Below are 23,107 nucleotides of genomic sequence, written 5' to 3' on the forward strand. Positions count from 1 at the left end.
TTGTTAATTCTCCCACATTGTAATCTAGTATTCCAGACGAGTTAGTTTCTTGAAGATCTCTGCAACACCATGTCGCAGATGCTTCCGTTCTAGGCTGAAAATTTCGATTTTAACTCCCAGCGGGTAGGGGTAAAACCCCTTCACCCGTGTATGTTTGTTCTACAGGATCGAGGTGTGTCTGGTACTGCTGCTGCCTCCTCTGGCCGCTCTGCAGTATTGCACGACCTGGTACTGCTGCTTCCTCCTCTGGCCGCTGTGCAGTATTGCACCACCTTATACTGCTGCACCCTCCTCTGGAAGCTGTGCAGTATTGCACCACCTGCTCCCTCTGCTGGCTGCTGCGCAGTATTGCTGTGTACGGTTGAACCTGGTACAACTTCGACCTCCTCTGCTTCTAGCTGTGCCAGGACTGGAAGAGGAGAATGAAGGGTGGAGAAGCGACCTTCCAGAATAGAAGGAGTGAAAAGACGATTTCTTGATCCAGTCTGCTGACAGCTAATGTAGGGTAAAGTTATCTGAGAAGAAAGAGAACTGAATTCACGAACTTAGAGCGGGAGTAGTCCTTTGAACCTTCTACCTGCTCCGACATTACATTAGATCATGGCTGGTCTGCATCTCACCTACATTTTTCTGCCGTTGCTCCATATCACTTGATCCCCTTATCAAATAACAACGTGTCGATCTCAGTCTTGGAAGCAACAATGGACCCTCAGCATCCACGGAATTATCGGGAGAGAGTTCCCGATTCCTACAAACCTTTATGTGAAAAGATGCTTTCGGATTTGACTTTTGAATGGAGCGGCTGTAGTTTTAAGTTTGTTCCCCCTTGTACTTGATTCCCCAGTCAGAGGAACTTGTTTAACTCTATATACACTACTAAACCTTTTAACACTTAAAACACCATGATCAGATCACCCATCCATCTTCTAAATTCAAGAGAACAGAAGCCAAATTAACCCTCATAATTTAACCCTGTAAGCCTCGATATTAATCTGGTGAATCTGTGCTGCACCACTCCAAGGGCAATATATCCTTCCTGCATCCGGTGCCCAGAACAGAACACAACAGACTTGACTATTCCAATTCACGCCTGGCCGGCCTCCTACGTTCTATCCTTTGGAAAACTGAGGTAATCCTGCCTGCCCGTGTCCTTACTCGCACCAAGTCCCGTCCAGTATCATCCCTGTGCTTACGGACCTGGATTGGCAGGGTAACAATTTCTGTGTGAATAACTGGGAGAATCTGACATTATAGGGACGTGGGAGGCTATTGAAACCCAGAGCGAACGAGGACTTTTTCATTTTGAGTCTAACATTAGACAAACCAGAATAGGTAAATGGCAATTTATGATCAATTATGATTATGGAGCTTGACATTGCTGGGAACTCGAATCGAAATAATGATGATTAAAGGCGTGCATCATTATTATTACACAAATGTTGCAGCAAGCCCGAGGCGAGATGGGTTGTGCTGCGCCATAAACTGATGGTTTTTCACTACAAATGGGAACATATGGTGCTTGTCCAGGATTTGCACAGGAGACCTCTCACATATCAATCAGTGAAACCCCATAGCGAGAATCACACCACCAAAACAACGAGCCGCTGGCAACATAGCCGTTCAGCCAGTATAGAATTTATCTGCCACCAACAACCCATCAGCCGGCCTTTCAAACAGAGTGTGTTCATTCCATCTCGGTTTCTGTTCGGGGAAATTCCTCTCTGACACATCGAGGTGAGTGGAATTAGCCCAGGAAATCACCCTGGCCCTGTATTCCTCGCAGTACCGAGCTGTTGTACGAGGTGAATCTGCCCCAGCCAGAAACAGGTCCAGCTCTCGCTGGAAGAAATTCAGCGAATCGATGTCCACTGCCCGAGCCGGCAGATTGTTCCAGAGTTCCACTATTCTCTGGGAATGGAACCACCTCCAGACATCTGATCAAGATCTGGCCTTATACAGCTTAAAATTGTCACCCCTGGTCCTCCCTCAAATATTTAATTGGAACAAATTGTGAACTGGAACAAAATCTACTCTTTATCATCTTGTAAACATCGATCAGATCAACCCTCAGTCTAGGCTTCTGTAAAGTGACGACACGAAACTCGTTCAGCCGATCTTGACAACTAAACTGCTTTATACTGGGAATTAGTCTAGTGGTTTTCCTCTGCACACTTTCCAAAACAGGTTGGCCTTTACCTCAAGAGGGCTGAAATACTAAAGAGGAGGAAGATATTCTCCAGTTTACAAAGTTCTAGGTGGCCCACATCTGGAGTATTGTGTTCTGTTCTGGGCACAGCATGCAGGAAGGATATTTTGGCCTTGGAGTTGTGCAGCGCAGATTTCCCAGATTAACACCGAGACTTACAGCGTTCAATTATGAGGATTAATTGTATAAAGTTGCCTTTTGTTCACGTGAGTTTAAAAGATTGAGGGGTGATCGGACTGTGGTGTTTAACATGTTAAATGGATTAATAGGGTACATGGAGATCAAATATTTCCTCTGGTTGTGGAATCAAAGACAAGGGTCATATCCTCAAAATTAGAGCCGGGCCATTCAGACATTAAATCCGAAAGCAACATCTCTCTCAAAGGGTTTTAGAAATCCAGAACTCTCTATCCGAAAAGGCTTTGTATGCTGGGGGTCAGTTGTTGCTTCCAAGACTGAGATCTACACGATGATGCTGGGAAGGGAATCAAGTTATATGGAGGAAAAGAAGAAAAATGGAAGAGAACTGCAGATCTTCTCTGTTCTTAAGCCAGATTCTTATCCAAGCTGCCACTGACCCACCTGCCCCACGAGCCTCAATTTTATCAACTAGCCTTCTATGTGATACTTTGTCAATTGCCTTCTGTAAATCAATGTAGACAACATCCATTGCATTCCCTTCACCAATCCTCCCTGTTACTTCATCAAAAAATTCAATTAGTTGACGCAAACTCGATCTGCCCTTTACAAATCCGTGTTGGATCTCCTTAATTAGCTTAAACCTCTCCAATTGCCTGTTAATTTTAGACTTGATTATTGTTGCTAAAGCTTTATCCACCACTGATTTTAAACTGACCAGCCTGTAGTTATTAGACTTGTGCTTAGACATTTTCTTGAACAATGCTGTCACATTTGCCAATATCCAATCCTCTGGCACCCCCTCCGCATCCATGGAAGATTGTAAAATTATGGCAAGCACTTCTGCTATCTCCTCTCCCAATTCCCTTAGCAACCTGGCATGCAGGCCATCTGGACCAGGTGACTTATCCACTCTAAGAATACCCAGCCTATCTAGTACATCCTGTTTATCAATGTTCACCCCTTCCATGGATTCTACCTTATCCACTTCTACTGATATTTTGTCAGCATCCACCACCTTAGTAAACACAGATAAAAAGTAGTCATTGTGTATTCTTGCCTTGCTCTGCGCCTCTAAGCATATATCACCTTCTTTGTCCTTAATAGGCCCCACCCTGCCTCTTACTCCCCGCTTAATCTTTACATGCCGGTAGAAGAATTTTGGGTTTTGCTTTTATGTTAACCGCCATTCTACTCTCATATTTTCTCTTTGCCAATCTTATTTTCATCTTCATTTCCCCTCTCAACTTATTTATTTGGTCTGGTTCACCGTTGAAGAATTCACCTGACATTCATCATACACGCTCTTTTTTTGTTTCATCAGCTTCTCTATCTCCCTCGTCATCCAAGGAGCCCTTGCTTTGGTTCCCTTACCCTTCCCTCCTGTTGGAATGTATCTAGCCTGTATTTGGAACATCTCCTCCATAAAGATCACCCATTGTTCCGTTACAGTTTTCCTGTCATCCTTTGGTTCCATTTTAATCTGGCTGGATCCTTTCGCTTCCCATTTAAGTTAGCACTATTCCAGTTTAGAAGTTCCACTCTAGATTGTTCCTTGCTCCTCTCCATTGCTAATCTAAATCTTATGATACGATGATCACTCAGACGCAAGTGTTCTCCCACAGACACTTGGTCAACCTGGCACACCTCATTCTCCAGCACGAGATCCAGCAATGCCTCCTTCCTACTTGGGCCAAGAACATATTGGTCAAGGAAATTCTCCTGAACACATTTCAGAACATCCTCCTCCTCCTTTCCCTTTACTCTGGCATTATTCCAATCGATATTTGGGTAATTAAAGTCCCCCAGTATCACCATACTATAGAAACATAAACAGAGCTACATAGAAGATAGGAGTAGGAGTAAGCCATTCGGCCCCTCGAGCCGGCTCCGCCATTCAATGCGATCATGCTGCTCATTCAAATTCAGTACCCTGTCCCTGCTTTCTCCCCATATCCCTTGATCCCTTTAGCCTTAAGACATTTATCCAAATCCTTCTTGAATATATTTATTGAATTGGCCTCTACTGCCTTCTGTGGTAGAGAATTCCACAGGTTCACCACTCTCTGGGTGAAGAAATTCCTCCTCATCTCTGTCCTATATGGTTTATCCCTTATCCTTAGACTGTGGCCCCTGGTTCTGGCATATCTCTGCGACTTCCCTGCAGATTTGCTCCTCTGCCTCCCTCTCACTATTTGGGGGCCTGTAGAATACCCCAATACCGTGATCAAACCTATTTTGCTCCTCAACTCTAACCAAATGGATTCTGTCCTTGTCCCCTCAAGAACATCTTCCCTTTCAAAAAACAATGTCTTCCTTAATCAGCACTGTCACCCCATCTCCCATTTTTCCTTCCATATACTTTCTGAACACCTTGTACCCTTGAATATTAAATACCAAGTCCTTGCCGTTTTTAAGCCGCATTTCGGTTGTTGCCGCAACATCATATTGCCACATGGCTAATTGTGCTTGTATTCACCAACCTTATTCACCACACTTTGTGCTTTTATGTACTTGCATTCTAAACCAATTTTTCATTTTTTCGTAGTCTTGATTAGTCTGCTCCTATCTAATATTGTACTATTTCCTCCTCTAGTGCTACTTTCTTCTCTAGTGCTATCCAACACACTCAATCTTTTATTCACCTTATTCCTCTTTTGTACTCCTATATTCTGGTGTCCATCCCCTTGCCAAGCTAGACAAAACACTCCCCAACAGCACTAGCAAACCTCCCCACGTGAATATTGGATCTGGCTCTCGAGGTGTAACCCGTTCAAATTGTACAGGTCCAACCTTCCCCAGAAATGGTCCCAATGCCTCAGGAATCAAAAGACCTCCCTCCTGCGCCATCTCCCCAGCCACGCATATAGGACAAGAACTGGTAAAACTTCGTGGCCAATGTCTTCACTCAAATGCTTCTTCGCTGTCACAGTGAAATAATGCAACATTTTCAGTACAGTTGACTATTCTAGAGTGTATTATATCAGGATGCTGAGACAGACGACAATGTTGAGCTATTAATTCTGCAATATCTTATAAGTCGTAGATTCAAAACTAGTTTTGTAATAAGAATCTAATATTGTTGACTTGAACTAGTCAGCAATGCTCGCACGGCAGTTGGATGCCTGTGTCCAGTTGGAAAGCTGTCTGAAAGAACATGCAGTCTGGCAGAGCTGGACGTCCAGCAGATTGACTTTTCTGCTGAGCAGACGATGAGCCTCCTTCTTGAAAATGGTTCGTCAGTCCAGCTCAGAGGGGATTAAGCATCATGAAAGTAGGATGGGGCTGGGGCCACTTGTGTGACAGGAAGTGTAGGGGGCAGTATCCCATCCTTCAAAAACATTAATGATTCAGTTGCAAAATCTGTTTGCACAACTCGCCACTCGGCCCAAGGATGAGCCGAGCCGATCACGTGGAGTTAACGTGATTCTGCCAGTCAGTTAATTCAGTGGTATTTCAAGAACAATTAGAAATCAGATAATAATAACCGCATCACGTAATGGATACGGTGTTTAACTTTGATGTGTATTGTAATGTTATCAGAAAATTGTAGTTTCCAGTCTGTCGCGGTTGGTTCGCACACTGGGTTCCAACCTGGAGCGGACCTGTTTTACACCTGACCATTACTAACACAATCACTGACCTCATGTAACGGAAATATCTAAATTCCTTTTGTTCACAGAAGCTGACTGTACATTTTCAACATTGTTGATCCGGGTGTAACGGGCAGGACTTGTGTTGAAGAGGACTTTCGTGCACATTGTTTCTGTTTGGATGTCATATTTTTCTAAACACCGTCATTTCACTCCAGCCGAACGAACTGACGGAAGAAGGAAGAAAGTTCTGTCTCTGATTCGCGATCTCTGTTTCACCTTCATTCGAGAAGGTGAAGAATTTCAATGGTCCGTGTTAATTTAAACAAGATATGAACAATGAAGAGGCCAAGACCAGTGGTTTGGACGAGATTAGAATTGAAAGCTAATTTTATGTTAGATTCAGTCAAATGCTGGGAAGGTTTATCAGCATCAAACATTCAACACAATGAATAAGCACAATGGATTAGCATTCCATCCTCTTAACCTCTCGTCTCCCGTCTACGACAACTCAGCCATTACATTTGCTGCTTTTTGAATCCAATCAGAAATACTCCGCAAGAAAGTCCCCTTTACCGCTTGTCCTGCCCGTGCACCCAGATCAACAATGCTGAAAATGTGGAATCAGCTTCTGCAAGCAAAGGGCATTCCATTAATTCAGGAAGGCAGTAATGTGCCTGATCGAAAGAAGGGGTGCGCAGCCCTTTTAATCAGAGCAGGCAGGCTGTTCACGCCGGTTTGATTCCCGGTCAGTGCAGAACCCTGTACGGTTTGAATTCGGCACCCATAGGACCAATTCACAAGCAAGCTTCTCACATCCTTTCAGCGCTAGAGGAAGCAGGACTGACTAATATTCAGGGAAGAGGGTGTTTCAAGAATATTTACCCTGAATGTAAGTTTATCCCAATTCAGGCGATTTCATGGGTGCAGAAAGCAAAATGTAAAGGTGCTGCATTGGCCGGAATCGAACACGGATGCAATAACTCCAATGAGACACCAAGCTCAATATACCTGGGAGCCTTTAACTTGTCTCAGTTGGTTGGTTTTCAGTTGCTTAAGTGAAGCTCTGTGATTTCGAAATATATGGGCAAAATGACACGAAATCTCATGTTTTTAATGGAAAGTATTTATGTTTTCTGAAATGTCGATGAACTGTAAGAAGCTGAATTTTGACTAAAAGCGAGCGGGGCTGTTCTGGGATTTGAACACGGGCCGTCTCGCAGCTATGAAACACCAAAGCAAGAATGCGAGCAAACCCGTTTCAAAGAGACATCGAATGATCCGCTACTGACGGCAATCCCAATTACGATTAGCAATGACGTCAAGAAAATTTCTGGTGCAAACCGGTTGTTTTGCTTCCAAGAGCCAGCCCTGCTTTCTAAATGCTTGTCTGTCGAGCGGTCCCGCATATCTAAATGTATCGACTGGTTTCAAAGCATCAATTCAGATTGCTGCGAATGGGACATGTGCCGCCAGGAACAGCGGTGGTAGCAGAGCAAACTTAACATTGTAAGTAGGTGAAAGTGAATGTTAGATTAAGGTAATGCCGCAGAAAAGTGACAAAGAAACGGAAGGAGGAAAGTGAAGGAGGGCTATAGATTGTGGACGGAAGAAAAAGCTGGGAGAAGAGGCGGGTTTGAATTATGGAGCATCAAGCTCAGGCATGTGAGAGCGCGGGGTTTGAAGGAGGAAATAGGTTCTCACCATCAATAAAAAAACGCTGTTTGATGTAGAGAAGATTGATTTTTTGCTGTGTTCTATCAGCAGGTGCTGCAGAGAACAGAAGATATAAAGCGAACTATACCGTGATTTAGATTCAAACTAAGGTTGCTGTGGCCGCAACGCAGAGTACTGGACCACTAAACGATCCTGCATCACACATCAGCTGCGCCAGCTCTGCCCTAACCACAGCCAAGTCACGCACGGCACTGCTTAGAAAAGATCGATTTTTGGTGAAGATGCCAAAATCAGCACCGCCAGAAATTTTGACACCGGTGCAATTCGACTCACGACCCGCAGCGAATGGAGCCTTAATCCATAATGGGAACTAGTGCAGCCGCAGTTACATTAAAAAGGATTGTATCCCTTTCGCACGAGAAGAAACTCACCCCTGGAGATTCATTCGGACAAAGAAAAAAGGCCCTGCTGGGAGTCGAAGTCAGGATCGCTTGCTTACCAAAGAAGCGCTTTAACCAGCTAAGCCACGAAGCCAAATCACACCTCCATGCGGTCGCCTCCTCTCACTGATATCTATCAGCTACCTGTCACTGTCTGTTGGAGGCTGAGGCCGTTTTTTATTGATTCTCCTCTCCTGTCTATTCCGCCATGTGTCCCGATGCTGTCTGTATCTCACTGTGTTTATCTCAGTTTCAATCTGTGGGTTGATTCTGAATGAATACCTGTGTTAGTGTCTTACATGAAATGAATGAGGGGGTTCAGACAATTCTTCCTCTGACACTGGGGAACTAATGAGCCAACATTTTTAACAAGATTTTGATTATTGTGATGCAACAATTACAATGTTGAACTTGAATGATTTAGGTTCAATTCTGTGCAAAAACACCTGTGATCCCAACGGAGGAAGGGGAGAGAGGCAAGAGAGATACAGGAAAGATCACCTTGGAAATTACTGGCCCCGTATCTACTTTAAATCCCCCACTGCATTTAAACACTTTTAATGTCATATTCACACATTGATGCATTTGACCGTTATAGAATATCTATCGCTGTCTCTGGTCTGAAATAACTGCTTTATATATTTGATCTCTCCCGCTGTGTTCAGTCTCTATCCTGAATATTTATCTCCAACCTAGAATGAGTTTATAATCTGGAGACAAGGTTTCTGCAGCCGGCGGGCAGGGAGCAGAGGCTGAGGCTGACCTGTGTCTTGTGGGAGCGGAACACAATGTTCCTGCTGTTTATTGTCATTATCCTGCAGAATATTCCATACTGTTCTCAACATCTTACATTACCGTTAAATATCGGAAGTTTTGTTTTGTTATAATGATCACTGCGATTCTTCTGGACTTGCTGAACTTGCAGCAAATTAAATATCACAAAACCATCATCACCAATAATAATTAGGGTCAGCGATTTGATAATTTAACTTCTTGGCCGTTTTCGCAGCTGCAGTAGCCGAGTGGTTAAGGCGTTGGACTTGAAATCCATTGGGGTTTCCCCACGAGTGTTCTAACCCTGCTCGCAGCAGATTCTCTCATTTTTGTAATTAATTAATTCAAATAATTTATTTTCTTCAATCTGCTCCCTCTGGAAGGATTTTGGAATTTTCAATGCCGGTTTTAAGGAAACTAAAGGAATGCCGAGAGACCTGGATCACTTATTTACTTCAAGAAGTTTTGCTGACCGAATTCCAAAAGTGTTATGCAGATTACCTGGAAGCTGCAGATAAGGAGGCTTCGCTAGTCTCTGAGGATCCTTCGCACGCACTCGGTGCTGCCCGGTAGCATCAGTCTGTGTAACCATGGGAGAGAGAGAATGGAAAGTCACTGGAAGGCTTGTTTCTGTCAGCAGCAATGGTACAAGAGCAGCCATTCTAAAGTGAAAAGCAGAGCACATTCCAAGAGACAGTCCAGGAGACAGACAAACGGAGTGGAGATCTGGAAGACTGACCAGAAAAACATCAAGGAGACACCAACACATAATTCATCTCTCCATCTCCCGAGGCAGAAGAATTGACCATTCTGAGTTTTGAGTTGCACCACTGAGTTAAAGGTTATACAAATCTCTCTCTGTAAAACTTGTATTATTAGGTTAATAAAACGATTTGTTTGAAAAGTTTAAAGCTTTGCTTGATCTGAGCTCTGATTACCCTAAAGAGTGAAGTGAGTTACAACTAAAACCTTACAGATTCTTCCGTCCAAAGTCACATTTTCCTCCCAAGCATGCTACACTTAGCTCATGGCAAAGCTTAAATTATTAATATATAGGCGGAATGGAAAATCTTTTCTGGCTATGGGGGAGAGCAGCGGAGTGGTGCGCGGTCTGTTAACTCACTGGGCGGAATTGTTCTTCTCTGCTCGGAATCCAGCTTAAAACTGACCATTAAAACCGATGGTCATTCGGACTAATCCATTGTGCTTTGGACTCGTGGGGTTGAATCCCATCCTCATCATTGCTGGCCACACTGGGCTTTTCAGTCTGTGCCTCTGTGCTGTTCATGCGAATACTAAAATAAACACGGACTCATTGCATAAACGTAGAACAGAGATTGCGAATCACAGATACACCATTTCCTCTCTATTCTTTCCTCTGAGATTGAAACCCAATGAAAGACTAGCGGGAAAACAAATGATTAGAGAGCAGAAACAGAATTTTAACTTTTAGGAACAAATGTAATTTTAAAAGATTTTATCAACATTAAGGAACAGATTATCTGTTTTTTTGTCTTTCGTTGAGAGATAAGTAATGGGCAGCGCACTGGGGAGAAATCCTCGTTCTTTTCGAAATAGTGCCATGGTGTCTGAGGCTTCGGTGTTACGTCTTTTCAGAAAGACGGTACCGTCGAAAGTGCAGCACACCCTCAGTATTGCACTGGAGTGTCAGCCTGGATTATGAGCTCAAGTCTCTGGAGTGGGGCTTGAGATTGCTGCCGCTGAGCCACGGCTGACACCTAAACTCAATTCATTCGGCTCGAGTGAAATGGCGAAGACAAAAAAATGACAGTGGACAAAACTTCAACGTGGGGCACAAGAATAAACCGCATCATTGTATAACTGTTTAAAAGGAATGTGCTGTCAGTCCCGGATCATTCTGTGTCTGTTTAAAAGGGATGTCCTGTCAGTCCTTGATCATTCTGTCTCTGTTTAAAAGGGATGTGCTGTCAGTCCAGGATCATTCTGTATCTGTTTAAAAGGGATGAACTGTCAGTCCCGGGACATTCTGTGTCTGTTTAAAGGAATGTCCTGTCAGTCCCGGATCATTCTGTGTCTGTTTAAACAGGATGTGCTGTCAGTCCCGGATCATTCTGTATCTGTTTAAAAGGGATGTGCTGTCAGGCCAGGATCACTCAGTGTCTGTTTAAAAGGGATGTGCCGTCAGTCCCGGATCATTCTGTGTCTGTTTAAAAGTGATGTGCTGTCATTCCTAGATCATTATTTATCTGTTTAAAGGGGATGTTTACCTGAAATTCATCATACAACCTACTTTCTGTTTAAACAAGAAAGGAGGTTGTATGATGCATATCAGGCGAATTCTTCAAGGCAGAATCAGACCAAATATAATAAGTTGAGAGGGGATGTGAAGATACAAATAAGATTGGCAAAGAGACTATGAGAGTAGAATGGCGTGAAACATAAAATGGAACCCAAAAATCTACTACTGGCATGTAAACAGTTAGCGGGCAGTAAGAGGCGGGGTGCGGCCTATTAGAGACAAAGAAGGCTTCCCATAATTCTCCTATCTTCCCTAGCTGCCATCAGTGGTGGGTAAAGTTTTAGAAACAATAATCAAGGAAAAATTAACGGGCACTTGGAGAAGTTTAAGCTAATTAAGTAGCGCCAACACGGATGTGTGGAATGCAGAAAGTGCTTGGCTAAACTTATTGAATTTTTTGATGAAGTAACAGAGAGGATTGATGAAGTGTATGCAATGGATGTTGGCCACATGGATTTTCGGAAGGCGTTTGACATAGTACCACATTAAAGGCTAGTTAACAAAATTGAGGCTCATGGAATAGGTGAGTCAGTGGCAGCTTGGATAATGAATTGGCTTAAAGATAGAAAACAGCGAGTTGTGGTAAATGGTTGTACTTCAGATTGGAGGATGATAGACAGTGTTTTTCCCCAAGGGTCAGTGCTGGGGCCACTGCCTTTTTGATATATATAAATGACCTGTATATTGGAATACGGAGTAGCTTTTCTATATTCGCCGATGACACCAAACCTGGGGGTGTGGCAAACAGTGATGATGATGCCAATCGACTACAACAGGACATAAAAAGGCTAGCAGAACGGGCAGACACGTTGCAGATGGGATTTAATACAGAGAATTGTGAGGTGATGCATTTTGGCAGAACGAACAGGGAGAGGGAATATACACTGAAAGGCACAGTTTTAAATAGTGTGCAGGGCCAGAGGGGCCTGGGAGTTAATGTACATAGGTCCCTGGAGGTGGCAGGACATATCGAGAGAGTGGTTAACAAAGCATTTGTGATCTTGGGCTTCATATATAGAGGTATTGAGTACAAAAGTAGAGAAGATTTGCTGAGACTTTATAGAGTGCTGGTTAGGCCACAACTGGAGTATTGCGTCTCATCTGGCCACTACACTTTAGGAAGGATGTGAAGGCCCTTGAGCGGGTGCAGAGGAGATTTACCAGGATAGTTCCGGGGAAGGGGGATCTTAGGTACAAGGACATGTTGGAGAAGCTGGATTTGTTTTCATTAGATTAAAGGAGGTTGAGGAGTGATTTGATAGAAGTGTACAAGATAATGGCGGGTTTTGATAGGCGAGACAGGGAACGGCTTTTCCCACTAGTTGATGGTACAAGGACTAGGGGATTTAAGATTATAGGCAAGAGATACAGGGGGGTTGTGGTAAACCACTGTTTGTATTCCTGTTTGTCCTGTTTGTATTCCACTGTGTACATGCCTGGACATGCCTCGGCTGACTCCTCCCACAGGTCCTAGTATAAAGGTGACTGCTCCCCAGCCCTTGGTATCCTGGACCGGTCGACCACTCGAGGCAGACCTCCATTCTGTTGTTAATAAAAGCCTTTAGTTACTCTTCTAACTCTCAGTCTTTTATGAGTAATTGATAGCGCATCAATTTTATTAACAACATTTTTATAATGGAGAAGATCCTCACACCAGCATGCCTGGACTTAGATCATCGGGAGGCGGACTCATCCACCAAGTTTACTCACTGGCTTAAGTGTTTCGAAAAATTCCTGACCGCCTCCGAAGCAATCAAATCGGACGAGGACAAGCTGGATGTCCTGACCTCCAAAGTGAACCACCGAGTGTACTCGGTCATCCAAGATGCGACCTCGTACGCGGACGCTATCAAGCTCCTCAAGGACCAGTACACGCGCCCAGTGAACGAAGTGTACGCCAGGCACCTTCTGGGGAGTCGTAAACAACAACCTGGGGAATCGACCATGGAATACCTTCAGGCACTGTCTGTGCTTGGCCGGGCCTGTGGTTGTAAGGATGTAAAGGCCGCCGTGTACACAGAGGAACTTATCCGGGACGCTTTTGTATCGGGCCACAGATCCAATTACACCCGACAGCGACTGTTGGAGCAGAGTAACCTCGACCTCAACAAGGCCTCTGAACTCGCACTATCGTTGGATGCAGCCTACCAGGGCATGGATGCCTACTCCTCTGCACCGTGGACGCCGTGGGGAATGACAGCCTGGGACACGGTAGGACCGCCTCATAGCGCCGTGCCACCCCAGCCACACCCCAACAACGGCCCAACTACCGCAGCAGTGTCCCAAGGCCAGACAGCAGTGCCCCAAGGCCAGAAATGCTACTTCTGTGGCCAGGCAAAACACCCCAGAGCGCGCTGCCCGGCGAAAAACGCGATCTGCTCGGGCTGCGGGAAGAAGGGACACTACGCTAGCGTCTCCAGGGCCAAAGCCACCCCGAACCCCAGCAGCGCCGCATGTGGGCCATGCGGGCCGCCATCTTGGACCTCCCCGGCCATGTGCGAATCACCAGTACAGCAGCCATTTTGGACGCCTCCAGCCACATGGGGATCATGGACGCCGCCACCTTGGATGACAGCCGGGACGCAGCAGGCCCCCGACACCGCCTCATCTGATACCCGCAGCGACACACCGACCCCTACGCTGGCATCCGTTACACTGGACCAAGCGAGACCGCACCAACTGGCCAGTTCCACAATGGACATTAAGGTAAATGGTCACGATACAATCTGCCTTTTTGACTCTGGGAGCACGGAGAGCTTCATCCACCCCGACACGGTGCGGCGTTGCTCTCTCCCAGTCCTGCCGGCGCAACAGCGGATTTCTATGGCCTCCGAGTCCCAGTCGGCGGACATCGGCGGCTACTGCGTGGTGACACTCATAGTAGACGGGACCGTGTATGATCATTTTAAACTTCTGGTCCTGCCTGACCTCTGCGCTGCCGTCCTGCTGGGGTTAGATTTTCAGTGCCACCTTAAAAGTGTTACGATGGCGTACGGTGGACCCCTACCCCCACTCACAGTCCGCAGCCAGCAGCTTCCAAATTGCCCGCCGCGCACCAGGTGCAACCTCTCCACACTCAGAGTCACCCCCCCACCACTGTTTGCTAACCTCACCCCCGACTGTAAGCCCATCGCCACAAAGAGCAGGCGATACAGTGCCGGGGACAGGGTTTTCATTAAAACCGAAGTGGAGCGGCTCCTGAAAGAAGGGATTATTGAGGGCAGCACCAGCCCCTGGCGAGCCCAGGTTGTGGTCGTTAAGACCAGCGAGAAGCAGCGCCTGGTCATCGACTACAGCCAGACAATAAATCGCTACACCCTGCTGGACGCCTACCCACTCCCCCGTATAGCTGATATGGTCAACCAGATCGCGCAGTACCGCGTCTTCTCGACCATTGACCTGAAATCAGCGTACCACCAGCTCCCCATCCGCCCTGAGGACCGCCAGTACACTGCCTTTGAGGCAAACGGCCGCCTCTATCACTTCCTTAGGGTTCCCTTTGGCGTCACCAACGGGGTCTCCGTCTTCCAAAGGGAGATGGACCGGATGGTAGATCAAAATGCGTTGCAGGCCACTTTCCCATATCTGGACAATGTGACCATCTGCGGCCATGACTTGCAGGACCATGACGCAAACCTCGAAAAATTCCTCCGCACCGCCCAACTCCTAAACCTGACATATAACAAGGAGAAGTGCATATTCCGCACAAACCGCCTCGCCATCCTTGGCTGTGTTGTGGAACACGGAGTCATCGGCCCCGACCCCGACCGGATGCGTCCCCTTATGGAACTTCCACTGCCCCACTGCCTCAAGGCCCTGAAGAGGTGCCTAGGGTTTTTCTCCTATTACGCCCAGTGGGTCCCCTACTATGCGGACAAGGCCCGTCCGCTGATCAAGTCCACCTCTTTTCCCTTGACGGCAGAGGCCCGCTTAGCCTTCCACCGTATCAAGGAGGACATTGCCAAAGCCACCATGCACGCAGTGGACGAATCCATCCCCTTCCAGGTGGAAAGCGACGCGTCCGACTTTGCCCTGGCCGCTACCCTCAATCAGGCGGGGAGACCCGTGGCCTTCTTTTCACGAACCCTCCAAGGCCCGGAGACCAGACACTCCGCTGTTGAGAAGGAGGCCCAGGCGATTGTGGAGGCTGTGCGTCATTGGAGGCACTACCTGGCCGGAAAACGATTTACCCTGCTCACTGACCAGCGTTCAGTTGCTTTTATGTTTAACAACAAGCAGAGGGGCAAAATCAAAAATGACAAGATCTTGAGGTGGAGAATCGAACTTTCCACCTACAACTACGAGATCTTGTACCGGCCCGGGAAGCTAAATGAACCCCTGGATGCGCTATCGCGTGGCACCTGCGCCAGCGCGCAGATCGATAGACTACGGGCCCTCCACAATGACCTCTGCCACCCGGGGGTCACCAGGTTCTTCCACCTCATCAAGGCCCGCAACCTGCCTTACTCTATTGAGGAGGTCAGGATCATGACCAGGAACTGCCAAGTCTGCGCTGAGTGCAAACCGCACTTTTATAGACCAGACAGGGCCCACCTGATAAAAGCCACTCGCCCCTTCGAGCGCCTGAGCGTTGATTTTAAAGGGCCTCTCCCCTCCTCCGACCGCAATGTGTACTTCCTCAATATTATTGATGAGTACTCCCGTTTCCCGTTCGCCTTCCCCTGCCCGGACATGACCAGTGCCACGGTCATTAAATGTCTGAACAACCTCTTCACCCTGTTCGGCTTCCCCAGCTATATCCATAGCGACCGGGGCTCATCGTTTATGAGCGACGAACTCCGTCAGTACCTGCTAACTAGGGGTATTGCCACAAGCAGGACCACCAGTTACAACCCCCGGGGGAACGGACAGGTGGAAAGAGAAAATGCGACAGTTTGGAAGGCCGTCCTGCTAGCCTTAAAGTCTAGGGGCCTTCCAACCTCCCGCTGGCAGGATGTACTCCCCGATGCGCTCCACTCTATTCGGTCACTGCTCTGCACTGCCACTAACGCCACCCCTCATGAGAAAATGTTTGTCTTCCCAAGGAAGTCCACATCGGGGACATCGCTACCGCCATGGCTGACGTCCCCAGGGCCGGTCCTACTGAGAAGACACGTGAGGACCCATAAAACGGACCCCCTGGTCGAGAGGGTCGACCTCCTCCACGCCAACCCCCAGTATGCGTACATCGCATACCCGGACGGGCGGGAGGACACAGTCTCCATAAGAGACCTTGCACCCTCGGGGGCCGCAGTAACCCACTACCCACTACCACCCCCTCCCACGATCCGATATCCAGCCCCAGCAGACGGCAGGCCTGGGCCACGCGACCCGCTCGACATCTACGAGGACGACACGCCTGTGCCACAGCCTACGCTGGACTCGACGCCGGAAGCTTCACTACCCCTGCCGTCGCCACGCCGATCACAGCGGCAGACAAGACCTCCGGAGAGACTCCAATACACTAACTTTTAATACACTTCACCCCGCCGGACTCAATTTTAAACAAGGGGTGAATGTGGTAAACCACTGTTTGTATTCCTGTTTGTCCTGTTTGTATTCCACTGTGTACATGCCTGGACATGCCTCGGCTGACTCCTCCCACAGGTCCTAGTATAAAGGTGACTGCTCCCCAGCCCTTGGTATCCTGGACCGGTCGACCACTCGAGGCAGACCTCCATTCTGTTGTTAATAAAAGCCTTTAGTTACTCTTCTAACTCTCAGTCTTTTATGAGTAATTGATAGCGCATCAGGGGTGTGAAGAAACAAAATTACACACTGGTGATGACCTGCAATTCACTGCCGTTGGAAGTGGGGGAATCAGAGACACTGAATGTTTTCAAGGGGAGACTGGATCGGCATTTGAGGGAAATAAATTTGCAGAAATACGGCGATAGTGCGAGGGAATGGTAATGACTTGATTGCTCGACAGAGAACCGGCGCTGGCTCGATGGGCTGAATTGCCTCCGTCTGTGCGATTATGACCCTATGATTAAATCGAGTGAGTGCACAGTCACGGATCATCAATTGTATAAGTCTTTTTAACAGGTGTGCGAATTTAGCTGTAATGACCCCGTTGTTAAGGTTGGCGGGGTTCAGGCCGGGACTTGAACCCGGGATTTCTCGCATTTATTTAAGCAGCGAAATTCCCTGAACGAGAATCAGACCTCTAGACCAACGAACCGCCGATTTTGGCCTCGAATTTGCGTTAGGTTTCCCTGCGCTGTTGCAAACCCAGTTCGCAGAGGAGCTGTTCATTTTTATGAAATATGTTTATATTTTCCTAAATCCACTGCTTTATATGAGCTGTTTCCCTGAATCTGCTCACAATTCTCCCCATCACAAGAAGATCCGGGCACTAGTGGTCATGTGGTCAAATGGATAAGGGGTTTGACTTCGGTGCGAATCGTTCAGATAGCAGATGATTGTAGATTCGAGTCCTGCCGTGGTCGTTTAAATAAGTGGGCGAAACCTGTTCTGAATCTGCCTTCAAACCGACCATTTCGGACAGCCCCTCACCTGAAGATATCGGAAGGCCTTTTACTTACATGGGCTGATTGTACATTTTCAACATTGCAGGTCTGTGTGCACGTGCAGGACAAGCGGTGAAGGGGACTTTCTTTCAGAGTATTTCTGCTTAGATGCAAATAGCATGAAACAGAAACATCGAAGATAGCAGCAGGAGTAGGCCATTCGGCCGCTCGGGCCTGTTCTGCCATTTAATGAGATCATGGCTGATCATCAAAATTCAGTAACATGTCCTTGCTTTCTCCCCATATCCTTGGAATGGTTGAGCGCAGTTTCATCGATTGTGCTTTGCACGCGTGGGTTCGAACCCCGTCCTCGTCGTTATTCCATTACACGATTGATGCTGATAAACCTTCCGAGCGTTTCACTGAATTTTGCGTAAAATAGGCTTTGTAATCGCAATCTCGTCAAAATCACACTGGTGATTCAGGTCTGTGCACTCTTCATATCTTGCTAAAATTAAAACAGACCACTGGAGTTCTTGAATGAAGGCAGGATGGGAATCAGAGATGGAAAATCATCCCTACCTGTCTTCCTTCCTCTGCGATTGCCACCAAATTAAAGACTAGCGGGAACAAAGCCAAATGATTAGGGAGCAGAAAAACAACTTTATCGTTTAGGAGGAAATGTAATTTCAAAAATATTTATCAAACTAAATGAGGAGATTTTCTGTTTTAGTGTCTTTATTTGAGAGGTAAATAATGGGCAGGACAATGGGGAGAAATCCTCATTCTTTTTGGCATACTCTCATGGGATCTGAGGCCTCGGTTGAACGTCTTACTGGAAAGACGGCACCACCGACAGTGCAGCTCTCCCTCAGTACTGCACTGGAGTGTCAGCCTGGATTATGTGCTCAGGTCTCTGTTCATTCGGCTGGAGTGAAATGACGTAGATAAAGGGAAAAATTATATGGAGTCAAACTTCAACTTGGCGCCCTCGAAAAATTGCGCACCGTAATCGGCCGCCTTTTACAAAAACCGCCCCAGTTATGTTTCCATCGATTTCATAAGCAATGATAATCAGCCCTGTCTATAATGGGCGGGGCCGTGGTCAGTCAAGGATCACTCTGTGTCTGTTTAAACCGGGTGTGGTCACAATCCCGGATCATCCAGTGCGTTAGTCTATTTTAAAGAAAAGCGATTCCAGTTGTGATGACCGAGTTGGTGAGTTTTATCTAAATGCCGTGGGGTTCGTCTGGGATTTGAGCGCAGAAGCTCTCGCATTTTAATTTGTGAAATGTCCTACGCGAGAATCATGCCCCAAGACCAAGGAGCTGACGATTTTTGTCCGAGGTTACATTAGGTTTCTCTGCTCTAGTGCGAACCCAATTCGCAGAGGTCATGTTCATTAATTTGAAATATGTTTATCTTTTCCTAAATCCACTTCTTTATATGAGCAGTTTTCATGAATCTGCTCACTATTCTCCCCATAACAAGAGGGTCGGCGACAACCTAATTCTGGATATGGTGTTTGGGCGATTGTCTGTACGTAACTTCCGTCCTTGTAATTCGCAACATCATGTTCAGGTGAATCGTTGTTTGTGTTCAACGTGATGTCGGAAACCTGTACAGATAACTCGTGAGTTTACACATCTTCTCGCTTGTGCCAAAGACTTAGTCACTGCTTTGAAATCGAATTTATTTCCTGCACATTATTCTTTGCCTGATAGTTGCTGGTTTAACAGTTAAAACTGGCCCCACCTTCCCTCCTGTCAATAAGTAACATTGAAGGGCTCCTTTAAAACTTCCATCCGTTATTGGAACACAGTGGGCCTGAGGAACATAAGAGCCCACGTGGAACAGCTAATAAGTGTATAGTTAGCGGATAAAACAATTGTACCTTCTGCTCCGGTCGAAATAGCGCACAGCAAAAGCATTGACTGCTCTAGGTGAGGCTCGAACTCACAACCTCGGCATTTCTCCGAGCCTGTACTGCTATATAAGTACCGCGCGCTAACCGATTGCGCCACTAGAGCTGCGCTTGATTGGTGCTCGTTATCCGTGCACATTTACTTGCACATTTCAGGTTGTCTAATCGTGCGGGGGTGCAATGTTGTTTAATTGAGGCGCATTGGCTGGGTTTATATGAAAGAGTGAAGCAGGAGTTACTCTCATGTGTTCGCGAGCTGGTGAATTTACCAAAGGCTGCACCAGATCCTGGTGTCATAAGTACTGAACATTTTTACCCAACTCCTAAAATACAGTCTGCAAAATGAGAACCGATGAAAATTCATCACATGCAAAACAAAGAAACGTTTTAAAGTTTTGCCCATGATTCGTTAACCATGTGAGTTACTGGTTGATTAATGACGATTACAGCAAATTTCTCACACAGTCTAATGAGATGTATGTAACAGAATAAACAGTTTTCTTAAAGTTAACTCCTCGACGTGGAATGGAATCCGTATTGCAGCGTAAGAGTATTTGTAGATGACAATTGCTGTTCTGAGCTGTTTCTCTAATTATTTAATGAGCAGCAGTTTCCGAAGTGTAGCGGTTATCACTTCCGTCTAAAGTGCAACAGGTCCCCGGTTCAATCATGTTTTGCAGGTAGAGATTAATAAAATACATTAACAGCCACGCGGTATTCTCCTTTTATCTATACAGTTCTGTACACACTCAAACTCTACAGAGATACCGACTGTGTGAGAGTTCATTGCAGAATCCTGCAGCGCTGCCTCTGTTAATAGCAACAGTTCGGAGCCGCATTTCAGACGCGGCAACAAACCCATGAGCTGGTGTGCTGGTCCCCAGCTCCCGGAGTGAGTGTGGTCACGACAGCAGTGAAGTTCAAGCCGTCTGACCGGTCCCGCTCTCACCAAGCGCCCGCTGCCGGTGGAAAGCAGCGACTGCAGCCTCAGAGAGCGTAAACTGCCCATCGCTGCGAAACAAGAAATCACTGAAGCAGAGGAGCGCAGAGATTTGCATCTATAGCGTGTAGGTGAGGATGTCGAGTTTGATATCGATCGACTCATTGTTTTAGAACCGCTGAAATTGAATCTCTCTCTGGCAGATGTTGCAGGCTTACGTATGAAAAGTGCCCTCGAGGTGCAATCGACAAATTTGGAGAGGCCGTGTAGTGGGACAAGTTAAAGGATCAGCACAGTTAATGCAGAGAACAAATTAAACAGTAGCTCAGGTTGATGAACCTTGCACTGGTGAAAATCCTGGACAGAGATTTAGAGGAAGCGACAGTGGGAAGGGCTGTACTGCGATTCTAACACTTCTCCAAGCACATTCCGGGCAAGTCATCGACAGTAAAAAGAGGGCTTGGAACGGGAATGGAACTGCGGGCATACGTCTCAGTCAAAATGCAATGTACAATACCTGGCAAATCCATTTGATTAAACGTTTGATAACCAGTTCATTGGGCCTGTATATTAGACAGAGTGACTCTTTAGTCTAGGGTTATGAATCTCGCTTTGTGGATTGTAGATTGAAATTTACGAAAGGTGAGCCTCTTTTTAACGTCGACTTCTAATATTGGACTTGCGCTCAAAACTTGTTCTAATCTGCCTAATAAATGATTGATCAGGACCCAAATCATTCTCCATCAATCTCCAGCGGCTTAGGAGGAAGGTCAATGCAAACTGTCATGCAAACATCATGGCTTTAAAGACAAACAATTAAAGTATTTTTTTATCAAACAATCACTGGTGATGGTTGTAAGTATATTTGTGTGTGTCCATATTAGATACAAAAGTATTTGTGAGTTGCTGTTGTGTTAGATGTAAATGCATTTGCACTTCTGTTCGTTACAAATATGTTCAAATGTATCTGCATTATTTATTATTGTATTGAGTGGGGGAATCTGTGTCAGTTATAGATGTATTTCTGAACGCTTCAAATGCCCAGTCCGGCCCCATTCTACCTTCTCATTGCCCCCACGTGGGACACGACAGACCATCTGTTACATTCGGATTCAACTTTTGCTTTTATTGATATTAGAAAATGTGAGGTTTAAAAAGTAATAACTCTGCATCCATCAGCCTCTCTGATACTCTTGAGCGTCCCTTATTCTGTCTGATAGGCCCTGAGCGTCCCTTACCCGCTCCAGAATCTATTGAGCATCCCTTACCCTGTTTGGTATATCCGGAGGGTCCTTTACCCTGTCTGGTAAATCGGGAGCATCCCTCACCCTATCTGAAACATCCGGAGGGTCCCTTACACTGTCTGGTACATCGGGAGCGTACATTTCCCAGTCTGGTACACCCGGAGCGTCTCTTATCCTATCCGATGCATCCGGAGCGTCCCTTACCTTGTCTGATACATCCGGAGCGTCCCTTACCCAGTGAGATATATACGGAGCGTCCCTTACCCTGTTTGGTACATCTAGACCGTGCCTCAACCTGTCTGGTATATCCCGAGTGTCCCTTACCCTGTCTGGTAAAACAGGAGCGTCTCTTACCATGTATGGCAAATTCGGAGCGTCCCTGAAACTGTCTGGTACATCCGGAGCGTCCCTTACACTGCCTGGTAAATCCGGAGCGTCCCTTAAACAGTTTGGTATATCCGGAGCGTCCCTTCCCCTGTCTATTATATCCAGCGCGTCCCTTACTCTCCTTGATAAATCCTGAGCCTCCATTTTATTTTTTGATAACCAGTTTGCCAAAATTGCACATTTCACCCTTCATCCGCAGCTATGTAGCGCTTCCCGTCGCTCACGCTCATCAACTGTTTAGGGAAAAGCGGCAACTACCAGGTGAACAATCCCAATTCTTCAGTTAGCCTCCCCAGTGCACTTCATTTCCCAAGGAATGTTCTTGTACAATCGGGCTGCTTTGGTTCCAAAGGTCGGCCCTGCTGTCGCAGAGCTTGTCTGTCGAGAGGTCCCGGGGGTCTAAATGTATCGACTGGTTTCCAAGCCCAACTCAGATTGGGGCGAACGGGACATGTGCCCCAGGAACAGCGGTGGGTGCAGAGCACATTTAGCGGTTTAAGTAGGTGAAAGTGAATGTTAGCAGGAAAGTTTCAATGACATTGAAGGAGGAAAGTAAAGGAGGTCTATTGATTGTGGAAGGAAGAAGAATCTGTGCCGTGACTCGGATTCGGACCGCGGTTGCTGCGGCCACAGCGCAGAATACTAACCGCTATACGATAACGGCGCGACACATCAAGTACTGGAGCTCTGCTCTGACCACCACAAAGTAACACATGGCACTGCTTAGAAAAGATGGATTATCGGTGAAGAGTTAAAAATCAGCACCGCCAGAAATTAGGAAGTGGTGAAATTCGACCCAGGCCCTGCAGCGATTGGAGCCTTCGTCCAGAATGAGAACTAGTGCAGCCGCAGTTACATTTACAAGAATTTTAGCCTTTTCACACGAGAAGAAGCTCACCCCTAGAGATTCATTCAAAAGAGGCGCTGCTGGGAGTCGAACCCCGAACTCTTTTGTTTAGCTAGACAGATGTTTTGACCAGATAAGCCACGGTGCCAAATCCCAAAACAATTTCTTGCTTCCACTCATTGA

At 46.5% G+C, this 23,107-nt stretch overlaps 1 non-coding gene and 1 pseudogene across 1 annotated transcript; one reads left to right on the forward strand and one right to left on the reverse strand.

The window, feature by feature from the left end:
- Positions 1 to 23,107, forward strand: part of LOC147095412 (uncharacterized) — a 64,933-nt pseudogene that overhangs the window by 21,883 nt on the left and 19,943 nt on the right.
- trnai-uau (transfer RNA isoleucine (anticodon UAU)) lies at positions 19,518 to 19,612 on the reverse strand. Its single transcript has 2 exons — positions 19,575 to 19,612; positions 19,518 to 19,553 (listed from the first exon to the last, which is right to left on the reverse strand). It is a non-coding gene; the product is annotated as a tRNA-Ile (tRNA).

The sequence above is a fragment of the Somniosus microcephalus genome, unplaced genomic scaffold (assembly GCF_052327205.1).
Source record: "Somniosus microcephalus isolate GS21.2 unplaced genomic scaffold, FLI_Smic_1.0 unresolved_chr1, whole genome shotgun sequence".
Lineage (NCBI taxonomy): Eukaryota > Metazoa > Chordata > Chondrichthyes > Squaliformes > Somniosidae > Somniosus > Somniosus microcephalus.